Genomic DNA, 7733 nt, shown 5'->3' with positions numbered 1-7733 from the left:
GTGTATACAGAAAATGTCCACCATAGCTTTCTGTCCCCAGATAGCCAAAGTCTGAAGATTGTTCCCTTACAGAGGCTCTACTGTCTAAGACCGACTTGATCTTGATCCATCTAATTAATCCAGCTGTGAGCCACAAACCTGCCTCCTTGTTTATCTGTGTTTAATAACCCCGCCTCTCTGTTCAACTCTATAATAGACACGACAAGCTTCCAAGGTACTGTTATGTCTCCAGCAGAGAGTCCTGTCCACCAGCTCCTGGCTTGTCTGTCTTCTGTCTGCCTGACTGCCTGTCTGTCTTCTGTCTTTTCTTTATTCCCTCCCCATACTAGTCCAGTCAGAGTCTCCCTGTAGTCATAAACACCAACTGGCTTTTTCTTTTTTTCTTTTAATCAGCTTATAGACCCCAAGCATTTGTACAAGTAAAGTGGAGGAGCAGGGTACCTGGACGATGAAGTGGGTCTCCTGTGGAAACCGGAAGATTGACATCTACCCATAAGCTACTACAATGGAGTACCCAGCACCAGCCGAATATCTGGAAGAAAGCAGGGGCTCTCTGGGCCTGGTTTTGCCTTGGCTCTGAATAAAGGGTACTGAGTATGAAATCCCAAATATTTAAACACTCATGAGCAGAAGTATACATGGTAGACAAAGGGTGGACTGAAAGCTGCAACTTTTCATCTCATTTTTCTTTTTAAAAAGTGTGTGTGTGTGTCTGTGTTTGTATGTGTGCGTGTTTGTGTGTGTATATGTGTGTATGTGTGTGTTTGTGTTTGTGTGTGTATGTGTTTGTGTTTGTGTGTGCATGTGCATGTGTTTGTTTGTGTGTATATGTGTGTGTATATGTGTGTATGTGTGTGTTTGTGTTTGTGTGCATGTGTGTATGTTTGTATGTGTGTGTTTGTGTGTGTATGTACATGTGTTTGTGTGTGTGTACGTGTGTGTGTGTATGTGTGTGTGTATGTGTGTGTATATATGTGTGTATGTGTGTGTTTGTGTGTGTGTGTGTGTGTGTGTGTGTGTGTGTGTGTGTGTACGTGCCTGTAGAGCCCAGAAGCGACTATTCAATTCCCTGGAGCAGGAGTTACAGGAGATAATTTGAACTGTTGCTGGGTCCTGGGCTCCTTACCACTGAGCCTTCTTAAATGTTAATCATTGTTTCCTAGGTGACAAATGCAAATATTCTCCTTAAACATTTCCTTACTTCTGGGGAATCTTAAACCTCCCTTAGTCCCCCCCCCCCAGTAACCATCACCTCAGTAGTCCATTTGGAGATTTCCCTCCCCACTCCCAAACTTTCTTTGGACACTTCTTAACATTTTCATTTTGTAGACACACTTCTCTGTTCCCAGGGAATGGAGTGATTGTGTGGGTTTGCACTACACAATGTCCTGACATTTGCCTTCCCCGTGATAACACCCATTCTTCCTGTGCAATACAGAGGGGTATTTATTCCTTCTTATGATTACTGAACCATATTCATCTTGGCAGGCATAGCTTATTTATCTATCCCCTCTGCCAGGCACTTAGATTGTGGCTCTCTTCTGTCACAACTAATAACGTCATAAAGACCACTCATGTGCACAGTTGCCTAGGTATGTGTGCAAACATTGCTCTGAGGTTTAAATTGTTTACTATTATTATTTTATGTGCATTGGTGTTTGTGTAGGGCTGTATGTCACATGCGTGTCTGATGCCTTCAGAGGCCAGAAGAGGGCACCAGAGCGCCTGGAATTGGAGTTACACAAGATGAGCAGTCAAGTGGGTGCTGGGAATCAAACCTGGGTCCTCTTTACTCCTGGGCCATCTCTCCAGCCCCATGCTCTGACTTTTTTAAAAAATCATTTTTTTTTTTTTGTTCTTTTTTTCGGAGCTGGGGACCGAACCCAGGGCCTTGCGCTTCCTAGGTAAGCGCTCTACCACTGAGCTAAATCCCCAGCCCCAAAAAATCATTTTTTAAATAAAGGTCTGGAGTTTAAAGGCTTTCGTTCTTGAGAGGTAGTCATTGTTTAAAGCTGAGAGATTGAGTGACAGCTAGGGATCTTTATAACTTAAAAATAGGGGTTGGGGATTTAGCTCAGTGGTAGAGCGCTTGCCTAGGAAGCGCGAGGCCCTGGGTTCGATCTCCAGCTCCGAAAAAAAGAACCAAAAAAAAAAAATAAGGAGTTAACAGGAAGGCAGAGTGGGTCAGCAGGGAAGGCACTTGCCTTCAAAACCTAGAACCTAGGTCTAAAGCTAGACCCTCATAGGGTACAAGGAAAGAACTGATACCATAGAGTTAACCTCTGACTCCTACAGGCTGTGACACATGAGGGCTCAGTCCTCCACATCACATGCAAGCACTTACATTCACAATAGTGGACAAAGAAATGGGTCACACATAGACAACAAATTACCTAATTAGAGGCACAATAGAACATGCATACACATATATACCACACATACATATACACCACACACACACACACACACACACACATCACACACAGACATGCACACATACATATACACTGTACAAAACATACACATATACACCACACAGATATGAACACACACACACACAGATATACACCACACACAGATATACACACATAAACCACACACAAACACATATATACCACTCACAGACACACACACACATGAACACACACAGACACACACACCAACCACAGAGACATGCACACACACATATACACTATACAAGACACACACAGGTACACATACACAGATACACCACACACAGATGCGCGCACACACACACACATATACCATACACGCACACACACACACACATATAAACACCACACACAGACACACACACATACACCACTCACATACACACACACAGATATACACCACACACAGACACACACAGACACCACTCACAGACACACACAGACACACAAACACAATTTTGTTTTCTAGTGGCATTTAATTTTTAAACTATACAATGCATTTTTTAAGTGCCTCGGCCTCCAGGATGGCCTACTTGGGGCTTAGCAAGCTTTTCTAGAGCTCAGTTTTTTGCTGACTGCTTTGAACTTTCTTCACCTCACCCTTGAGAGTACAGTGCAACTTTAATTTTTTCAAACCTTACTTTCAATGACAGTTCTTAAATGCTTTAACCTCCCTTGTAGTCCACCACCCACCAGAGGTAGTGGGAAAGAAAGGATATGGGGGATGTGGCCTTGTTTAGAAAGATTCTTTGGAGCAACTCCTGTCTGTGCTGTCTGGAGATCAGCAGTTCAGTTCAGGAGGCAGCAGCAGCTCAATCCACTCGCAAACACTTCACGGAAACAGCAGCAGTCCAGTTTGGTAGGATCCCGATAGCGAACAGGAATCAGTAGCAGTGGAGTTACCTAGCAGAGACAGCCAGCCCTCTGCCTCAGCTTGAGTCAGCAGGAGGGACCAGCAGGAACACCAGGAAAAGTTCTGCGCTGTTCCTCTCTCAGGGAAGCGAAGATCAGCAGACATGAGACCCACAAGCATTGCACAACTAGCTGTACCAGCAAGCCAAGCTCTGTCTCTCTGTCACTCCATGGAATCCTATTTATACCTCCAAACATCACATGTCTCCCACGTACCTTGCCTCAGCACAGCACAGCACAGGTCTTGCCTCAGCATGTGTATCCAATCAGCCGGAGTCAGTAGAGTCCTGATAAACTGAGTTCAAGTACACAATGTACTTTTTTTTTTTTTTTTTTTTTTTTTTTAAAAAGACCAATACATGCTTGTTGTTAGCAAAGAATCTTTCATCACATATCCTTTCACGGGCTCGCTTTAGCAGAGCGTCCTCTCTCCTGTGTCTGCCTCAGTGAAATGATCCTTCAAGAGTCTGTCTCAGCTTTTCACCTGTGTCCACTTCAGGGAAACGCTTCTTGCCCCAGCAAAACACCGTCCAACACAACGGACTCTCCAAAGAACCCTGAAGTTTCCACTTCAATATAGGAATGATTTCCAGAGTTTTTCCAAAGCAGTAGGGCCGAGAAACCTCCCTTGTCCAGATGTGGCACGAAAGGGAGCAATCAAGCCTTGGACGAATCCACAGGATCCAGCCACAGATGGTGTGGAAGAAGGGCTCTTCACTCCCCAATCCCAAAGGCACAGCTCGTGGGTCCTTCACCTCCTGGGGCGTAGGTGTGGGTGGGAAGGGGCTAATACTTTCCACAAAACCACAAAACACAAAGGCCTGCCCTACCCTGATTCCTGACTTTACACTTGGTGTGTGTGTGTGTGTGTGTGTGTGTGTGTGTGTGTGTGTGTGTGCGCACGCGCTGTCTGCCAGGCGAAGCTGGTGTGATTTGTTTAATGTTCAGATGGACCAGGTCACAGTCCCCACTTCGGGTGCCTGGATCCCCACATGCAGATCCAGTGCCTGAAAGGAAAGCAGTGTAGGCAGACGCAGGCTGTGCAAAATGTGTAAAATGAAAACAAGGCGCGGTGGGGTGTGTTTGGGTTCCATCCCTAGGACCAGCAAAACCAAGAGAATATAAAGCAGCAAGGCCTCCCAGACAGGGTCAGCACTCAAGATTAAAGTAAAAACATATTATTTATTACTGTGATAATTGTGATCAACTGGTGTGGTCAGAAAAATGGTTAGGCAGTATGATAAATTGTGTGTGTGTGTGTGTGTGTTCTCTTACTATATTTTACTTTTTAAAAAAAGATTTACTTATTTAATGTATATGAGTGTACTGTACTGTCTTCAGACACACCAGAAGAGGGCGTCAGATCTCATTACAGATGGTCGTGAGCCACCATGTGGTTGCTGGGAATAGAACTCAGGACCTCTGGAAGAGCAGTCGGTGCTCCTAACCACTGAGCCATCTCTCCAGCCCCCTATTTTGCTTTTTTAATCAATTAAAGGTAGCTTAACACACGAACTGTTGAATAAGAAACAAGTCTCTGGACGCCAGAACTCTCTGTTTTGTCATCTGAGATTTAAAGAAAGCAGCCAGAGACTTGTTGGCTACTTGGGTGTGGCCATTGTCCTCCTTCAAGACCGTACAACTGACCTCACCGTACAGCCACACCTCACATGCTGGGCCTTAGGTGGTTTCTCACTCTTCCTATAACTTGGTACCAAGCAGAATGTTCGTCCGAGCAGCACTTGCCCCGGGCTTGAGAAATGGCTCAGCAGATAAGGGCAACTGCCAGTAAGTCTGAGCTCAGTCTCTGGGACTCACAGGGAAAACGAAGAGAGCCCACACCTGCAGGCTGTCCTCGATCCTGGCATGCTCTGGAGTGTGCAGACATACATGTGCACACACATAGGTGTGCGCACGTGGGCAAACACATGCATACGCACACACACGCACACTAAATACAATGTAATAAAAACCCTTGTGGGAATCTAAGGTTTATGTCCAATTATAATAGAGAATTGTTAAAAGAAAATGAGGGGCTGGAGAGATGGCTCAGTGGTTAAGAGCACTGACTGCTCTTCCATAGGTCCTGAGTTCAAATCCCAGCAACCACATGGTGGCTCACAACCATCTGTAATGAGACCTGATGCCCTCTTCTGGTTGCATCTGAAGACAGCTACAGTGTACTTATATATAATAAATAAATATGTTTAAAAAAATAAAAGAGAATGAGACATTTTAAAGGCTTTTGGGTTTTAACTTCCAGTTTACATTCTCACTGGGAACATTGGCAGGTTCTCGTTCTATTGAACACTGGCTATTTTCAAATATTATCATAAAGGAACTTAATTATTTTAAAGGTAAATATAGCAGTTCCTCCAGCCTCTGCTTCCAAGGTTCCTGGTGGGTCGAACCTGTCAAGTTGTATTTCCATCTTTGTGCTTTGTCTGCTCCCATCCTTAAGGCATTATTTGGGATTAAGTATAATATCTATAATACTGATGATACAGATCCCGAAAATTTTACCTTAACTTGCTTATTTTTAATCTGAGGGAAGAGCAGCAATAGTAATAGAAGAACAATATATATAGTTTGTATGATGTGCTTTTTAGCTTTCACTGTCACTTTGATACAACTTAGAATCACCTGAGAAGACAGTATTATTTATTTATTTATTTATTTATTTATTTATTTATTTATTTATTTGTATGTGAGTACACTGCTGCTCTCTTCAGACATACCAGAAGGATCCCATTATGGATGGTTGTGAGCCACCATGTGGTTGCTGGGAATTGAACTCAGGACCTCTGGAAGAGCAGTCAGTGCTCTTAACCACTGAGCCATCTCTCCAGCCCTGGGAAGAGAGTCTTAATGAGGAATTATCTATATTAGGTTTTGCTGTGGGCATGAAGGATTATTTTTATTGTTTATTGATATAAAAAGACTGCCCAATGTGGGTGGCTTCATTCCCTAGGCAAGGCAACCTAAATGGTATAAGAAAGGAGGAAGCTGGTTGAGAGCAAGCAAGCAAGCAAGCATCCATGCACTTATCCTCTCTCTGCTCTTAACTGTGGATGCTATGCTTTAAGATCCTGCCTTGACTTGCCTGCAGTAATAGAACCTGGGATCACAAGACAAATCCTTTCTTCCCTAAGTTGCTTTTTGATAATGTGTATTATCAAAGCAACAGAAATGAAACTAGATACATGAGGCATCCTAGAGGCAAAACTATGAAGGTACAACAGTAGCCTAGAGCTGAAGAGAGGCGTAATCCCATCACACAATTTGGAGAGGAGGCAGCAAAATGCCTTCAGCACACCCTCTCCCACCTTCGTAAGAAGCTGAGAGAATGAGGATTTGCTCTCACAGTGGTTTGAATGACAATGGCTCACATAGGCTCATATAGTTGAGTGCTTGATCCGCAGTTGATAGAACTGTTTGGGAAGGATTAGGAGGTGTGACCTTGTTGGAGGAAATGTACCACTCTGGGTAGGCTTTGAGGTTTCAAGGGCCCTTGACATTCCTAGTAAGCTGTGCGCTTGGTGCTTGTGAATCAGATCTAAGCTCTCAGCTACTGTTTTAGCACCATGTCTGCCTGCCTGCCGCCTGCCTCCCTGCCCTGATGGTTACGGACTGACCCTCCGGAACGGTGAGCTCCCAAATCAAATGTATTCTTTTGTAAGTTTCCTTGGCCACGTTGTTTGTCAGCGCAATAGAAAATTAACGAAGACAGAAGTGAGCATAGTTTGTGGGGGTGGGGTGGGAAGCTAGATTTCATGAGGCTTGAAATGGAAAAGACGATCTCTACAAGGTTTCAATGCTCACAGGCAGGTCATAGGCCACGGTGCCAGAACCGGAGCTAAAGTCAAGGCCAAAGAGATGGAAATGGCTAGGGAACATGGAGGGAAGCTGGCTGGCATGCACCAGAGCCCAGCGTGCCTATGGAAGGTTGTAGACTGGTCTTCAAAGGGACCTGCGGAAAGGCAGGAAAGACATGGGCAAAGCTTCAGAGCATGAAAATAAAATGTCAGAATGATAGTCCCATCTTCAAAGATTCTCCACGGGGAAAAGATTTATCTAGGCAAAGAAAGCCATTTAAATAAACCAGGAAAAATTAAGATTAAAAAATATGGGCTGGAAAGATGGCTCAGCGGTTAAGAGCACTGATTGCTCTTCCAGAGGTCCCGAATTCAATTCCCAGCAACCACATGGCGGCTCACAACCATCTGTAATGAGATCTGATGCCCTCCCTCTTCTGGTGTGTCTGAAGACAGCAACAGTGTGCTCATATAAATTTGTTAACCAGGGCTAACCAGGGGTTGTTTACCGGACAGTCAGAGACATCCCCATAAAGCATCACCCTCGTACTTG

Source organism: Rattus rattus, chromosome 13 (genome assembly GCF_011064425.1).
Source record: "Rattus rattus isolate New Zealand chromosome 13, Rrattus_CSIRO_v1, whole genome shotgun sequence".
Classification (NCBI taxonomy): domain Eukaryota; kingdom Metazoa; phylum Chordata; class Mammalia; order Rodentia; family Muridae; genus Rattus; species Rattus rattus.
This window is presented reverse-complemented; position numbering follows the sequence as displayed.